General features: G+C 42.5%; 1 protein-coding gene across 18 annotated transcripts in view; it reads right to left on the reverse strand.

Moving 5' to 3' along the window:
- Positions 1-17751, reverse strand: part of ZBTB38 (zinc finger and BTB domain containing 38) — a 132720-nt gene that overhangs the window by 61607 nt on the left and 53362 nt on the right. For 15 of the 18 annotated variants that reach the window (XR_013361101.1, XR_013361103.1, XR_013361098.1 and 12 more), the window contains exons 4-5: positions 17068-17254; positions 15832-15903 (exon numbers count right to left, since the gene is read on the reverse strand). The gene's annotated coding sequence lies outside the window, so the exon portion shown is untranslated. Of the gene's footprint in view, positions 1-1230; positions 1364-15831; positions 15904-17067; positions 17255-17751 lie in introns of those variants that run through there. The other 3 variants (XM_077864916.1, XM_077864902.1, XM_077864903.1) reach the window with 1 other exon arrangement.

Genomic DNA, 17751 nt, shown 5'->3' on the forward strand with positions numbered 1-17751 from the left:
GCATTAACAGGAATATCAAAAGGCTATATGTATATACATAGTACATACTGTAAGAGAAGAAATGGTGTTGTGCTGAAATGCAATGTTTCTTTGTTTTACTTCGAGGCTTATCTTAGCTATGCTTGTACGATGACATTGACATCATGGAGGTCAGGGCTGACACTGGGGTGCCATCCGTTTTATGAGTGAAATGTTTTCCGAAAATTAAATCTCATCTACTCAAACACCAAATTTCATGTCTTCTTCAATACCACCTCCCTACCCCCGCTGCTTAAGATTGATGGGATCTAGTTTGGCTCTGTGTAATAAATTGGAATTGCCTTCTGTAGAGAGTCCAATACATAATTGTAGGAATTAATTTTTTAAACAAAAAACCTTCAAGAATTCTTATGCATTCCCTTTCAATCCTTCCTATCAACACACACACACACGCACGCATGCACACACACACACACAATTGAAGCTCAAATTGCAATGAAACGTTTAACATGTGGAACAAAAAATGTGGAAAGAGCTGCTTATTCAGGATTTTGAAGAAATGCCTAATAAGCAAATACTGTTTTGCTACAAAACCAGTGTCACCATGTCCCCGAAGAGAGGAAAACAGCATAGCTTGCTAGAAAAATTTCCTCCAGAAACTGCCGGCAGGTAAAAAACAGAAAAGCATTTCATTTACCATGCTGTATAAAACAAGAAGTCTTTTATTTTTTAGGAAATAGAACAGATTCTTTTCCACTTTCTTCAGCTACAAAGAAACCATACCCACCCCCACCCTTAGATCCTGGATGTAAGCCAACATTTTTATAAAACGCTATGAGCCTGATTTTGAATATATATTTACGTTTTTCTTCTTATCTCTCCAAAAGTCTTTAATTGCCTTGTTGTATCACTGAATATACTAATGTTAATTAATTTTAACACATGCAAAAATGAATTAATATTTTCTGGGGTTGCTAGTTTCCCAGCGCCTCGATCTTCTATAAGGACTTGCTAAAAATAGGTTAGCAAAATATTCAAGTTCCCCAGAATTTTTTTTTAAAGGAGAAAATGTATTCAAATATCTTAACTTAGGTACTAGGTTTCACAACCGGATCTTTTGTTTCTAGCTTTCATTCTATCTCCTTCCCCAGAACCCAAGTGATTTTCAGCTCAATGCGTGGAAAGCACCAGCCCACCTCTAACCCATATACTTAGTCTCTGGGTTGGGTCGTCCAGATGGTCAGTTCATACCTGAACCACATCGAATCCTCTTCTCTTTGGAGCACATCTCTTCCCCACAACTACTCCAGAAATAAATGTGGCTCTAACGGAAACAGTAGCTCCTGGTCTAACACCAATGGTGGAACCATCTTCCCCACCCCCACAACATGCTCTATGAGCTCTGGTTAGCATTGACAGCGACAGAAAATTAGAATGGAGTGTCCTTAGGCTAATTCCTCCTTTACTATGGGGGTCAAAAATTAGAGAGACTATCAGGCTGAGTTACAAGGTACCAATTTAATATATGGTCATCTATAAAGCGGGGTCCTTAGAGTGGGGTCAGAGGAGGTTGAAGCGAACATCTAGGCATTTGATGCTATTGGTGTCTGTTCAGATATTCCCCAGTAACAACATCTGAAAGTTAGACAATCAAGTTTAAATACTCACAAATTATTATCATGTAGGCAAAATATATACGACACGGAAGCAACTCTGACCACATAGAACTAAGTTGCTGCCTCCTCTGCATGGGATAATAAATGACAGTAACAAGGACAGTAATCCATATCAAGCTCTCATGAGATGAGTGAATAGTGTTATGTCCTCACAGGGACAGGGTGGCAAATGTGGCCAGGCCCCCTACTAATACTCTTAAACCTGATGCCAGGGCAAGAGATTTCCAAACCTCCTAGTGGGTTCTCCGTTCACCCTCTGTCAAAATGAACCTAAAAGCCACGTATTTGTTTATTTTGTGATGTTCTAAAAATACTCAATGAGCAAACCTGGCCTATTTACCAAATCTGCTTGTGTTAAATTTGAACTGTAGTTGAAAGCATTCGGATAGATGAGCTTGTTTAGGCAGACATTCTTGACTAGTAAATCCTGTTTTGCACTTAAAAAAAAAAAAAAAAAAAAAAACCCCACCATGCTCATGCCTGAATTATTTAGGCTTTGTCATGATTACAAGTGGCAAGGGTAGGCATTCCCTTATGATTTTTAAAAATTGCATGATACTCATCAATCTCCTCAGGGCACGTACACAAACATTAATTTTAAAAGACAAATCCCTTCCCATGATAAAAAATTTTAACCTGTTTCTGCCACTTTGAGGAGCCAAGTATAAGGAACCCTAACTAATCTGGCAGGAGCAGGCTAGAGGACGGGGCCAGTGGTGAGGGGTGCGTCTTTCACTTTGATTAACGCTTTTCCTTGCTCACAGTCTTGTTGTTCTGCAGTCTGAGCTCATTTTATTTTCAGTCCTGTGGGTTAAAGTTAAATTGCATGGCTTATGCAAAGTACATAATTCGAGTATGAACAAAGCTTGACTCTGTATGTTTAAAAAAAGAGTAAAGTCAGGGCACTGAGTCCCAGAGGAATCCTTGGTTTATAAACATTTGGATTGGTTTGCACATTTCTTTACTCCATTCACTGCATTAAAAATTACAGCTGGTTTCCATTTACACCTCATATAGGCATTCAACAATTGTGGGTAAATTTGTTATTGGGTTTGGCCATTCTAATCTAAATTTTTACAAATAAAATGTTCAGCAAATATAACATTTCTGTTTAAATTCTTAGAATGGAGATGTTTAGAAAATTTTATGAGGTTATTACATCTGTCTATAATGAATGTATTTAGCCCTGGAAACAACATCGTGACTTAATTTATCAATGATTAAAAATGGCTTTGGATGATATATTTAAACTTAAATTTTTTTGGAAAGCCCAAGGCCATTTTGAACATCTACATCTTGCCTAGAGAGCTGGGCAGGAACTTCTGCTTTCTACTTTGACCAGAGCTAAGTCTACATAGCTACCATTTATTGAGAACCTACTACATACTCAAGATTTTGGCTATATTATTTAATTCTAACCCAGTAGTCCTTTAAGGTGAGCATTAGCTATCACCAACTTTGGGTGAAGAACTAATTGGGATTTCTAGTCACATAGTAAATAGCAGGGTTAGGATTCAAACCTAAGTCTGACCAATTCCAAAGTCTAGATCTTTCCACCAGTCCTCAGAGGGTAAAACCTCCTCCATCCACATTCTGTCCTGATGTAGGAATCTTCTTCTTGTGGAGACCCCTGGTAGAAGGGATCCCCACACCCTGAAGGGAAGATTAATTCTGTTCACATGAGCCAGCCTTCACCTCCCAGGCCCCAGGCATTGTGGGTACCTAGGATGCCACCAACTGGAGACAGGCTGGACCAGCAGGTGAAAAGATAAAATAAAAAAGGAGTAATCAATTAGACCACATTGAAAAATTAAGAGTAGAAAGCAGATTAATAACTTGGGGCAGAGGTTTGTTGTAATTTGGAAATATTTTATGAGGCAAAAGAAGTGGAAAAGCTTATATTTCCATCTGAGCAAAATGGAAAAGCACCACATTCTACCAGGTGTCTTTTTCTATTATGGATGAGGAAGCCAGGGCTGAGAGGGATCTGGTCATCTGCCCAAGATCACACATTTAATAAGTGAGTTTGCCCATTTGCTGTATTAAATGTATATCTTATTCCCTTTTATACTGAATATATTCTGCATGTGTGAGTAAATTTCCTATCAAGCCATTAGATTGTTCTAATCTAAATCATCAGTTAAAGAAAAATCAGTGTAACATTCAGGACTGACATGGTTTCCATTCACAAATAACGTTTTTGTCCTGAACAGATAAACTAAGTTGATATTATGAGTTCCTTCCCCAACATATATTAAAAACGGATTTTTCAAAAGTCTAATTTTTTAGTAAGAGATTTTTCTTCAACCACGGTTAGTGTTTCAAATGTATCATTTTAGTGATTAACTCTCTTTTAGCATCTATCCATTTTGCCCCTAAGATCCCTTCCAGCTCTGAATGTTTATGATTGTAAACAAATCTAGCCTAGCTTGCTTTTTAGGTTGGGTAGGCCAAGAGCTGGACTCCAAGTCTCCTGCCTCCTGGTTATGTGGCCAGCTGACTACCTTGCTCGTTGGCAGTAATCTTATATGCCAACCAGATGGCTCTCAAACGGGGCTTTCTAATCAGCTCCACTCTGCCTGGGAATATGAGAGGACGATTATGTTGCTCAGTGTTCATGAAGCAGTAGAGTGAATGCTTGATGGTCGAACAGAACTGAGGAATCTGAACTCTGGGAAGCCTCTGATTCTTACACATGAGCTTTCTCCCTTCTATCCATCAGCATCTATGTAAGATATGGGAAAGGACTATATACTTGATGGCACGTAAACTTTGGGGTTACCCCAAAAAGACGTGGAGGCAGAAGGGAAATGTGAACCATGTGGTTTTCAACAGAGAAAAGGTGGTAAGTGACTTAGGGCTTCGAGGGAGGCTCCGGTGGACCACATTCTGCCCCACTGTAATCCAATTCAGACTCTCCCACAGGAATATCAACACGTCTCACCATCGTTTTGATGTCACTACCTCTGACTTCAGCAACAGAATCGTGCCTGCTTTTATTTCTCAGTGTATCTATAATATGGCACTAATAAAGACCTTGTGAGCACATGGAGACCAAGAGCATTCCTGCATCCCTAGTCACACATTCATTTGTGGCCAGGACTGCTTGCCACTTCCCAAATGGAAAGCAAGTACAACAACAAGGTTTTACTAGATCCCGCACTGGCAAAACACATATGTGGCAAGATGGTGGAGTTTCTTCTTTCTAGAGAGACCGGCAAGTAGGGTGAAGAGGGAGGGTAGGGATGCAAATAAAAGGGAAAGAGGAAGAATTCCTACTGATTGGTAAAAGCTACCCTGTGTGAGAATCCTCTCCTGGTAGGAGAGTCCTCTCCTCTCCAAGACTCAACCCGGGGAACAAAGTCATTTGCTTTTTCTTCTCTTAGATAAATGACACAGCTCAGGGAGGCCATAACGGTGCACCTCATCTCACCAGAGCAGCTTAACAAACCGGCGAATCTGCATTTCCTTCGGACTGAAGATAAAAACAGAATGTGTTTATTGTATTGAATTATCTATCTTTATTCCTATCTCTGGCTTGCTTCCTGCAAGATTTGTGTATCTCCCATGGCACCTAGAGCATTGTCTGGTGCAGTGGAGAGGCCTCCTGTGGGTATGCTCTTCACTGACCAACACCAAATTGAGAGACCTTTCTCTGCTCTCACAACTACCAGTGGAACTTTAGCTTTGTCTCATGAAGCTACTTCCTAAAATAGAACTTGCTCCATGAACTAAGGAGTGGACCTGGAGGCTGAAAATACCTATAGAAGTCTTTCAAGTACTTAATCACTTATTTACCAAGGGGAGCCACAAGTTGTCTGGCAATCAGACCACAGGCTTTGTTTAAATCAGTCCCTCCTAGAACAGGGAAAGGGGAGACAGAAATAAGAGTGGTCTGACAGTAACCCAACTGTCTCCAAAATGTGCCTCAGTGTTTCCTCGGCCCCCTGTGTTGGAGCACGTTTCATAGAACTATACGATGGGCAAGGCACTTTGCAGGATGCCATCTCAACCCTTTTTTGAGGTGAAGAAAATCAGGTTCAAAGACAGTATTATGTCTGAAGACTCCAAGCAACTAGGATAAAAGCCCTATTCCTTACTTTCTAGAATTCTGCTCTTTGTAATGCAACAGACTGGCTCAATTAATAAAAAAAAATTCCAAGCTCTCGTGCAAATAGGTACTTAATAAATGGTTATAGAATAAGCGAATTAATGAATAGATTCTAGAAAGAGGGCTTACCACTTTTTTCTTAATTCCTCTTGGAAGAGAATGTTACAGTATACTTGTTTAAATTTGTTTAAGCTCAACTAAATATAATTTTAAGCAAAATAGTACATGTTGGCCAAAATATCACCTGAGACCAAGTGCCACTTTGTGTATCAGAGTAGTTGTCTTGATTGCTATTTAAGTCAATCAGATTAAGTTTAACCAGCCAAAGTCGCCTTTATCTTATTTGGTTTGCAAAAGAAATCTCATGAGTTAGCATGAACAGCTAAAAATAAGTTGCAGGTTTCATTTTCCGTTGTTCAGTATGGTTTTGAAACCAAAAGGTGCAAAGCTAGGAGATTCATCAACGCCTACTGAAGATCAACAATTCAAACTGTCACCTCTCTAGCCCACTGCCCTGATCTACAGTCCACGGCCAGGCCCAGGAAAGGTGCACCAGTGTCCTTCTCACCGTGGTCCCTTGACATTAGTCACCCTAATAACACATGGCAGGAAATTGGGGGCTGAGGCCAGTCCTGAGGGACAGTGGCTTATGTGCAAGTGTCTTGTCATATCCGGACAGGATGCCACGTAATCAGCCCCATACGCTCAACTTCAGTCTTCAGTGATGCTACGGGCCTTTCTGTAAAGCAAGAGAGTAAATAATGCTGGGCTTTCAGTAAAGAGGGGTCCCTCAAGGTAGTGGCACAGCAAGGAACCCTTGACCTAAGTGCCCATGGCCTTGTGCAATTCCATACCATAAACCCAGGCGGCTCAAGTTCGGTTTAATTTCAAAACTCTTTCCGTGGCCCAATCTGGCAAAAAGGTGTTTGACAGAGGCATAAATGCTTCAAAGAGAAGGCAGCCATCTCCTGCTGCAGCATTCAGCTGTGGCACAAGGCTCCAGAGAGCAGTGTGGCTGCAAGCAAGCCCTCAGCTGAATGAGATTGAAAGGGGGCAAGGAAGGGTTAATCTCCTTCCATTAGAGGGGGGGCCATTTGGTGAAGGTGAAGAGAATAAACTGTATGAAGAGCAGAGAAGACAAAGAGCCATTCCAGAAAAGAAATCACGGTGCAGGGGTGAGAAGGATGATTTGTCCTAGATTTTCACCAGGAGACCATTTCTTAGATCTCTGAGTCTTTACCTTGCTTTGAAGTTACAAGTCTCAGGGAGGGGGAAGGGGACATATTCACACTCAGCGCTGGAATACTTGAGCTTTGATTCCATCTGAGATGGGCTGTCTCTGAAAAGCAGAGGTCGAGGCCACAGAATCCTACTCATAAATTAGAAAGTGGCAAAATAAACAATAGAAGTTGCTCATAAAAGAGAGGCCGGCGGCTGAAGCCCCCTTTCTTGGGGTGGGGAACACCCCCCCATTTTTTCGACCTTAAAGTTTTTAGAAGTTGCTTTTAATGACATTTTTGGAAATAGTTTAAGAGTCACAAAAAGTTGCAAAAATAGGACAGTAACTATGTAACTTCATCCAGCTTCCCCCAAGGATAGTACCTCACACTAGTATAGCACCTTGTCGAAACAGAGAACTGACATTGGTGTAATACTATTAACTCAGGTGTGGACCTTACTTGGGTTTCACCAGTTTTTGCCTGCTCTGTGTGTGGGTATGTGTAGTTCTATGTAATCTTATCATACATATAGATTGGAGTAGCCATCACCACAACTAAAAGAACTATTCCATCACCACAAAGAAATCCTATGCTAACCCTCTCAGGATCACACCTTCCTCCAGCAGTAACCTCTGGCACTGGTCTATTCTAAATCAGTATAATCAGTATGTAACCCTTTGAGATTGGCTTTCTTTCACCCAGCATAATGCCCTTAGATCCATTCAAGTTGTAGGTAAAGAGTGTGTGCCTTACTCTTGCTGCGTAGAATTCCATGGTATGGATGTACCACAGTTTTGTTATCCATTCTCTCCTTGAGGGACATCTGGCTGGTTTCCTGGTTTAAGATATTTGAAATAAAACTGCTATGAGTATTGATATATGGCCTTTTGCGTGAGCATAAGTTTTCATTTCTCCTGTGTAAACACCCAGGGGTGGGACCGTATGGCAAATGTACGTTTAACTCTATAAGGAACTGTCAAACTCTTCCAGAGCAGCTGCACCATTTATATTCCCACCAGCAGCACATAAGCAGTCCAGTCCCATATGCTGGCAAGCAAATCCTTGCCAGCATATGGGAACATCAGTATTTGTCATTTTAGCCATTCTGATAGATGTGTATGGGATTCCTTTTGCTGATCCAGTCAAGATGGCAGTCAAGTGGGGGAGGCCTTCACAGCTTAGGTGGGTGGCTTCAGATATCTCTCACTGTTCCAGCTATCCTAATGCTTATCTATACAGCAGTTTGAGCTGTCTGGCATTTCAATGATGGAAAACAGGGCTCTTCATACTGGGTGAGTCTTTAGATTTGACAAGTTGCTCCTGACTACATTAGTGGGACATCACCAACTGGGGATGCTGGGCTTCTCTGAGGCAGTACATCTTGGCCCAACAGGCAGACTTGATACTAGTGGCACTCTCCCAAGAGGTAATATGAAAGCCATGATATGACGGCCATGGAGCAGAGACAAAATTTGCCTGGGTCAGGGTTGTCCAGCAACTTTGGCCAGAGACTGTGTGAATGCTTTTTATTCTGAAAGTTAGCTACTTATTAACAAAGTGTGCAGGGAATGGACATGGAGTCAGCATAGACAGGGAAAAGTGGGATTACCAGTGGCGCCTTGTCAGATCACAGGCTCCACTGAACACTTTCTGCTCTTGGGCTTCCTACCCTGTTTATCATCTACGATTCACCAGCAGCAATGTGGACACCTTGTTTGGATGTCACAGAACTCCAGCGTGTACTCCTGGGGGTTAGATCTGGACGCACTGCTTTCACCACCACATGGACCTTCTTGGCCTAGGGATCCAGGTCTTGTCAGTAATTAGAACTCTATCTAAATATTGGGAGGTACCTCCCAATCCCAAGTTGTAAAGGGTGCCAGGGAGATGGGCTTTGCATAGAGCCAACATCATAGCGATGGCCTGAACTGCCTCAGCCATGTCTGGAAAGTCACTCTCCATCTCCTGTGCCCCTGACTGAAGGGAGGTTGTGGACCTTCCCAGAATCCATACTCATCATGTCCCTGGATCTATGAGTTTGGACCAGAAGGCCAAGAATCAGGAGAGCAGTGATCCTACGTGGGAACAGCCAAGAGATAATGAAGACTGCACAGAGGCAGTGAAGCTTAGTGATTATAGGCAAATTCCCTGGTGCTAAGCATATATAATGGGTGCAGCAGAGGTACACCGTTGGGTTCTGGCTCTTGTGCTTCACCTGGTGCAGTCACAAGAAAAAGATGTGGGCTTCGGCATGGAGGAACCTAAGTGGTCATTTATAGAACCTGAAATGAACAAGAACTAGGGACCATCAGGATCAGGAGCTGAGCAGTACGTGAGGGCTGAACTTGAAAGCAGATGATATAAGGGAGGCCCTCTAGAAGTTGGGGTGCTAGAATGAGGAAGGGCAGCCATATGCCATCAGGTGGCCAACAGGTATATAGTCTGATGGGCTTGAATAGAGTTATGCCAACAAAATGGCTGGTCACACTTCCTCTTAAAAGGTAGTAAAAAAAAAAAATTTAAATTTGGTTGTTATTTGTTTACTATGTTCTCTGTTATAACACAATGCTCCCAATTTACCAGTTTCAGAGGCCTCTTCTCTGTTCCACTGCCCCTTCTTTGGCCAGGTGCTCCTATTTCCCTGCTGTCAGAAGGCAGCCTGGTGGACAGCACCTCTCAGATTTAAAGAGGCAGGTGCAGCTGGGGCAGGTACCTCCCCAGACTATGAAGTTATGCAATGGGACTCCATCTTTGAGGGTGAATCATACAGGTTCCCTCTAGTTCTGGCTTTGTCTTTTTTTCAGCTAATGCCTACTCTGACTTAAATCTGATCCCAATATGAGTCTCTGCTCTCTTGCCTTCTGACTCTGGACCCCCGCTCCTACTCTGCTCTTGTTCATGGATCTGCGTGACTGCTCCATGTCCTCCTTGGTCCTGCTTCAGTGGTACCACCTCAGGGCTTAGGGCACATGGTGATCTGGGTTCATTAGGTGACCAAAATGGGCATGTGGGCCCCTCATGGGGTCTGGGCTGCCCACACACATCCTGAGATATAGCCCTGCCCATCAGAAGGCAGACAGAAGTTTCCTGGCTGAGGCAGTCTCACCTGAGGGGTCTGTCTTCCCATTGGTGCCTTGTCTCTGCTACCTCAAGGTTGGATGGGTCTGGGCCCTTTGTCTACTCGAGTTGTAGTTTTACCTCTGCCACTAAATCTCTCTGGATAACCACCTGGAAATAAATGAACCATTCTCGGTCTCTGTTATCTCATATTTACAGTTAAGGTTTCCTGATTCCCATCTGACAATCTTTCAACTATCTCACACCATGATTAAGGAAAAATCTAAAATTCAGAGGCCAAAAAAGAGCTTTTATATTAAATTCTGGTTTAGATATACTATCTCAGGGTTCCCTGTTTTCTGCCTAATAAGTGTTTGCTGAAATGAATGTTTATTGCATTGAATGCAGCATATTGACAGTTCTCAGGTTTTAATGTGCATAAGGAATAGGAAGGTGTATATATTTTTTAATATTTTATTTATTTATTCATGAAAGACACACACACACACAGAGAGAGAGAGAGAGAGAGGCAGAGACACAGGCAGAGGGAGAAGCAGGCTCCACGCAGGGAGCCCAATGTGGGACTCGATTCCAGGACCCCAGGATCACTCCCTACGCTGAAGGCAGGCGCTCAACTGCTGAGCCACCCAGGTGTCCTTAGGAAGGTATATTAAAAAGCATATTCTTAGGCCCCCTGATCAGCACTTCTGATGCCACTGGAGCCTAGGAGCATGTGTTTAAACATAAGAAACTGAAGGGAATTTAGGTTTTTAAATTGAGAGTGGTGCCTTTCTGGAGGCTAATTTACCATTGTGCATTAGAAACTTTAAAAACAGGTCATTTGACCTACTAATTCAATTCTAGGAATTTTCCCTAAGATGTCCACAAAGATTTATCAACAAGAATGTTGACAGATTGGTAACAGCAGAGCACTACAGGCAATCAAAATGCCCATAAAAAAAAAAAAAGAATGGATAAATTAAGACATATCAGTGCAATGAAAATACAGCCGTTAAAAATCAAATTTTCATAGGCCATTTAGTGACTTGGAAAAATGTTGACAACATAATGTTAAGTGGGGTGAGAAAAAGCATATAAAATTATTACAAGTAATTTGTGTGTGTGTGTGTGTGTGTGTATGTGTATATATATATATATATATATATATATATATATGAAAAATTGGAAAGAAATGCGTCAAAATGTTAATACAGAATTGTTGTTTGGTTGTTGGATTATTGGAGACTGTTGTTTTCTCCTTGATATTTTTCTGTATTCTCTAGATTTTGTATAGTAGCTAGTTATGACCCTTTATATTTAAAAACAATGATAGAAATATTTTAAAAGACACACAAAGGAATTTGCCACATGTAGAGTGAAAACAGAGGGCAGAGAGGTCTCTTAGGAGTCCAGGCCAGTTGTGGCCTGGCTGCTGTAGTATGATTCAGACTCACTCTGGTGCCCAGGGTGAATTTCAAGCTACATTCTCTTTTGTGAAGTACCTTGGTGTAGAGTTGACGCCAAGGAATTTGGGTCAGTGAGAAAGTCCTTTCACTAGATACTACTTTCCTGCTATATTCAAAGATAACAGACTATAGGATCTGGTACATGGAGGAGAGCTCATAGTTTAAATGATACCTTCTTTACTACTGTTGGGCTGAACTCATGCTTGTTGACTCTGTATAATCCCCTACCCCATAACACCAAGTAGATTGACTGCACTCAGGATTAGGGGCTTTTGGACAGGTGATGGGACTCCATTCTCATTTGGGAGACACTACCCGAGGTCAGTGCTTCTGTGACGTGGTTTCAAAGCCTCCTTTACCCAATGCACTGGGAGCCCCCTAGAATGCCAGGAAATAGCATTTTTGGTTTTGTTTTGTTTTGTTTTGTTTTGGTGTTTTTTTTGGCAGAGAGATGGCTCAAATCCATCCTCTCTCACAGATTTCAGTGACCCCCAGGTCAAACCTCTCAGAATATTAGAAGACCCTCGGTTAGGCCTATGGCCTACAGTCAAACCTTTCCAAATGACCTTGGAAATTTTACAAGACATGTTGTGTCTAGTTAAGGAGCAGTACTAAGGAACTCAGATGAAAGTCAATTTAGAAAGACAAAAAAATTGGGGTGCCTAGGTGGCTCAGTTAGTTAAGCAGCTGCCTTCAGCTCGGGTCATGATCCCCAGTGGGGATTGAGCCCCGCTTCCGGCTCTCTGCTCAGCAGGGAGCTTGTGTTCTCTTTCTCAAATAAATAAATAAAATCCTTTTTAAAAAAGACAAAAAAATTTTAAATGATGATACTTACAATAGCAATACCACTACCAAAAGCTAAAACACCAATAATGACCATAATTATAATTCTTTTCATCAGTACCTTGACTTGCCATACATTGTTCTAAGTGGCCCAAACCATTTCACATATATTACTTTATTTATCCTGATAGAACCTCAGTTTTACATCCTTTAAAAATACCATTTTGGAGGAGGGAGGAAGCTTTCAAGTTCTGATGAAAAGCAGAGGCTTCTTGAGTTAAAAACAAAACCGTGAAGTCTTCAAGTATGGTGTTTTCCAACTTTGTTCTTGACAAGAAATCGGGGGATTTCAGCATGAGAAATTACAAAGCCCTATTACCGTGAATTCTTAGCTTTGGTGAATATGACGTGGCCTTATTGCAAAATCCTCTAAAGGGAGTAAAAGAACATTCATAAATGCTGACCCAGAGTAAGAAGGGGGCTTGCACTTCCGTGCTATGAAAACAATAAAACCCCTGGGATTAAAAATAACCAACTGGTCTAGGCACTGCCAATGTCAGCCTGCTGTGCTCAGTTCATGTCTGCACATCACAGATCAATGGGTCCAGGCCAAGCTCTTTAGGTGACCTAAGCTTCGAAAAGACTGTGGTGCCCCCAATGTTAACTATACCCCTCACAAGGAATTAAAATGTTTTTAAATAATAAAAGATTAAAGTTAAGGAAGCTCAAGAAAGGTCAAATTTTTCCCATGATGTCTACTTTGACACTTTTTTGATAATGTTGAAGATTAAAATATTTACAAAGTGTATACTTGGTGCATCTGTGATGTCACCCAGCATGCTGTACCGCTGTACCAACGTGTGGAGGAATTGTGCTGACAGAATCGAAATTCTGATTTGGTGATTCCACACCCCTCCTTGCCACGCTATCAACATAGCCGGACATTGGAAATCAGGAGGTTCACCCTAGCCTACTGCTCCATACACATCCTCATACGTCAGTTCCTAAATACTTAGTGCCTTGAGGAGTCGTTATCACATGGGAATTGAAATTAACAAACTGTGTCTACCAAGTCTCCCAAGTGAATGGACCCTGACGCCTTTCCTCCTCGACAGTGGGCTTTAGCCTTGCCCATCCTCGCAGACTCCATTAGACTGGGAATTCTGGCAACATATCATCCCTGCTTGGCTCTAGCCTTTGAAAACTAGCACTTGTTGTCAATTCACTCCTTTGGGTGCACTCTCCTAAGCAGACTCTGTATTCCTCCATTCAGTTTGGTCCTGTCTTTAGCTTCCTCTTACAAGCTCTCAGTTCTGGAGACACTTCCAGGACCAACCAAGGCACAGCAAATGAACTTTTAGAGGTTAAAGCATTTTTGCAACCAATCAACTTATTCTAGTCCACGTCCATTCCTGAGGGAGGTAGGCAGAGGCAAGGCAGCAGTAATAGGAGGCTAGGCCAGGCACCAGGTTCCGTAAGGACCCAAGAGGCTGTGTCAAATTGGCCGTAGCTGGCCTTGCCACACAATGGACAATGTGTGTTCTTCAGGATGTGGGTGGGGGTGCCATAAATGTCAAGTCCAGGGGTAAAATTCAATCAGAAACCAGAGCGTCTAGCCAGATATTGACAACAAAACTAGAGAACTAGCTTGGGCAAAGACTGTAGCCCATTTTTAGCATATGTGCTACTGAAGCAAGCACATGTGGTCCATTTTTTTATTGGAGGTCCATTTTTTTAAAATTATGATGCCTTAGGGGCATCATAATGCACCCACCATATGGTTTCTGATATTTATCAGCAGGGGAATTCTGCACTAAGACCAACAATGGTGAAAAGGCTACATAAAATATAAAAGTAGTTCAGAGTTCTCCAAACAGGGGTTACGGCCTTACCACTCATTATTTCAGCACATGTTTTGAAACTTTTCCTGAAAAGAAAAGGCTAGAACTATGTATCAAATCCTTAGGGTTGCACTAATCTCTCCAGCTGAGCCTTTTTAATCTACTTTTAAATGTTTCTCTAATAACTTGGTTTGAAGATGTTATTTTAGGGATTCTACTCCCACCCCCTGCCCCGAAAACACACAAGATTAAAAATGTGACAAGATCTGGAGTAGATCAGACAGGGTAGCTTCTCAAAGCTTCCAGCAACAGACAGAACCATGAGCTAAAGAAACCACAAGCTTTCCAAGAGACTACTGGGGCTCAGAGTTGGGGGAAGAGAATTCTACTGGACAATTCCAACTAGTATGACTAGACTCAAAACCAGGAAACATGGATCCCTGGGTGGCTCAGCGGTTTAGCGTCTCCTTCAGCCCAGGGCGTGATCCTGGAGCCCCGGGATCGGTACCACGTCAGGCTCCCTGCATGGAGCCTGCTTCTCCCTCTGCTTCTCCCTCTGCCTGTGTCTCTGCCCCCGCTCCTCTCTCTGTGTGTCTCTCATGAATAAAAACAAAAACAAAAAACCAGAAAACAAAGCCAAAATGGTCCTAGACCAAAAGACCCTGGAGAGGAAAATAAAGGGAAGAATATCCTTCCCTCTGTACTGGCCCTTGGCCGCATGGTAGTGTTCACACAAAAGCTCAAGTTTGCAGGGCACCTGAGTGGCTCAGTGGTTGAGCCTTTGGCTTGGGTCATGATCCCGGGGTCCCAAGATCGAGTCCCCCATCAGGCTCCCTGGATGAAGCCTGCATCTCTCTCTGCGTATGTCTCTGCCTCTCTCTGTGCGTGTCTCATGAATAAATAAACAAAATCTAAAAAAAAAAAAAAAAAAAAAAAAAGCTCAAGGTTGGAAAGAACAGAGGCATCTTGAAAGAATCTCACCTACTGTTCATTGCCCATCTGGCTAGATGTTACCTAAGACAGTTGGTCAGGGAATACTAAATATCTGGTAAGTTTTTGCTTCTCCCACCGATTCATTCTGCTCTCTTATCCTTAAGCAACTCTAAGTGCTTTATTATGCTGTGCCAGAAAGGACTACCTCATACCCAGCAACTCTCCAGAGCCGTCGCTGGAGAAGTGGCTGCCTCCCCAGGGACTACATTTCCCAGACTCCTTTGCAGTTAGATGTGACCGATCATGTGACTGAGTTTTAGTCAACAGAATGTGAATATAAGTGTTGTACATCCCTTCTAGGGATGGCCTGTGAAAACATCCCATGTGTATTTTTTAACACTCTTTTTCTCTTCCAGTGGGGAGTGGAGACAGTCCAGGTGACCTTGAAAACCACATGCTGTAGAAGGTGGCGACTCTTTCAATCTATAGCTCTGAATGAATGTTGAAAGAGAGTTTTGCCCCACTACACTCTGTTACATGAGCAAGAAATAAATTTCTGTTGTGTTTGAGCCATTATGCATTTTTCAGTCCATTACAGCCATTAGCTTATCCTAACTCTTACATGTTCTTTTGGAGATAGCTGGGATTTTTTGTGTGTGTGGAAGTTCCATGCCTTCTCCCCTTTCCTTAAATTTTACTATAAACCAAGAGAGTAGAATTAGCAAATTTAAATTTAAGCAGCCATCAGGGGCAAATGACACTCACCAGATTAGTGGTCACAGCATTCAGATCTTACAGCCAGAAGAGTAGTTTAGCAGTGTCTCACTTCAAGACAACCTGATAGGTTAAAATAGAACAAAAAGTAAATGTGAGATGTACAAAACAAATACATTAGAACTACAAAACAAATCTATAGTTACTTTCTAAAGGGTATTGTCGGATTATGAAGGAATTTGCCACTGTTTTCCAGTATATGACAAACTTCCCTATTGCCTTGAAAAAAAAAGATTTATTTTTTTAATACATTCCCCCTCCAAATATTATAAAATATAATGAACAATTCTACTCTGCTAAGTGAGCTACAGAAAGACTCGGTGCCGACTCAGGGGATGACACTGGAGGCTAGGAACACTGGGTATGATTTCTATTCTATGTACTCTGCCGTTGTTATTATGTATTATGTATTAAACTTTTCTCTCGGGAACTTAGCTTTCTTGGTCAGGAACCTTCAGAGCTTGTAAAATTATAGGCTATGCAAAGACTTAAGTTTTTTAGGTGGTGTTAAAACAGACATCAGAGATACGTTATATCAGTCTTTGTGTTTAATATCATTCCAGATGCAATGGCCCAAGTAGGAATTAAAGTAAGCTCTCTATAAACACAGTGATGAAACAATGGAGGTGCGCGCACCAGAATAATCAGAGGCAACCAGAAACATGCTCTGTAAAGGCGGCAGGTTGTGGATGTTTTCTTACCAGAGCTGCCATCTTTTACCAGGTTAAGTGCAAAAATACTATTTGATGGCATAGGGAACATGTTTGCCTAGAACAGCGTTTTTTTGTGTGTCTGATTACTCGATTTAAGATCCAGGAAGCAAACAGTTCAGAACTCTGAACAAACATTCTGGCAGTCCAAAACAGAGCACTAGGGCGGGAGGAGGAAGAGGAGACAAAACAAGAGGGTTGACAGGGGAAGGCAGGACTTGCGCCATCTTCCATAGAGTTTCAGCCTATATATGTGTGTACATATATGCATACGCACACACATATATATACTCTTTTTTTTTTTTTTGTTGAGAGGAAATGCACTCTTGTCTGGTCCCGTGAGAAGAGAGAGATCAGATAAAATCCCTTTGGTACTAAATTTGAAAGGTCTCCCAAATGCATCCCCACTCCCTCCCTCTGGGCTGGGGCCTGCCAAGCCACAGGTGTCAGGAAACAAGATGGCGCCCCACAGTGTAGGGCGCTGAGTGAGGGGGGCCAGGGGTGGGCCTTCACTTACTCGGAGATGCTGGCTCCTCTGAAACCCAGACGCTGCCAACTCCCTGGGCTCAAGAGTTATAACCGCTTTCTTGCTCTGGGTTCTTCACTTCTTGTTGAGATCAGCTCCACATATTTTTCTGATGATGTCACTCATTCTGACTTCCTACATTTTGAAAGTTGATCTACAAGCGAAACCTTCTATGAGGCTAAAAAAAAAAAAAAAAAAAAAAAAAGAAGAAGAAAAGAAAGGTGTGCGGTGAGGAGATGGAGAGGAGGAGGAGGAGAGGCAGTTGCCTCCCTATTTTGAGATTTGCTGCAGCTGCGAGTGCCACTCCCCAGCCAGTTTCCTGGCTGCAGAGGGAGGCCAGTGGCCCGGCGTGGGTGACGTCAGGGCCAGGCCTGAGTCATCGCCAGCGGCCTGGCTGCCCTGCCACTCGGAAGGGGACAAAAGGAACCTTTGATGTCCAGAGGCCCTCCTCTCAGCACACTCGCCTGTACTGAACAGCAAGCCAGGAGAACATTCCTGCTGTCTCCCCACCCCCAGCCGCCCTTCCTACTTCCGGAACAGTCCCAGGCAGATTCAGCAAGGCCTCCCCCAGGGACGTCACCCTCCTGCATGGCAGAGGCCTGGTCACTCTCTGTCAAAGAGAGAAGCAGAGAGGGTGTTTCTCTGGGGATTTCTCACCTCTCCCTCTGGCATCCC

The sequence above is a fragment of the Canis aureus genome, chromosome 22 (assembly GCF_053574225.1).
Source record: "Canis aureus isolate CA01 chromosome 22, VMU_Caureus_v.1.0, whole genome shotgun sequence".
Taxonomy (NCBI): domain Eukaryota; kingdom Metazoa; phylum Chordata; class Mammalia; order Carnivora; family Canidae; genus Canis; species Canis aureus.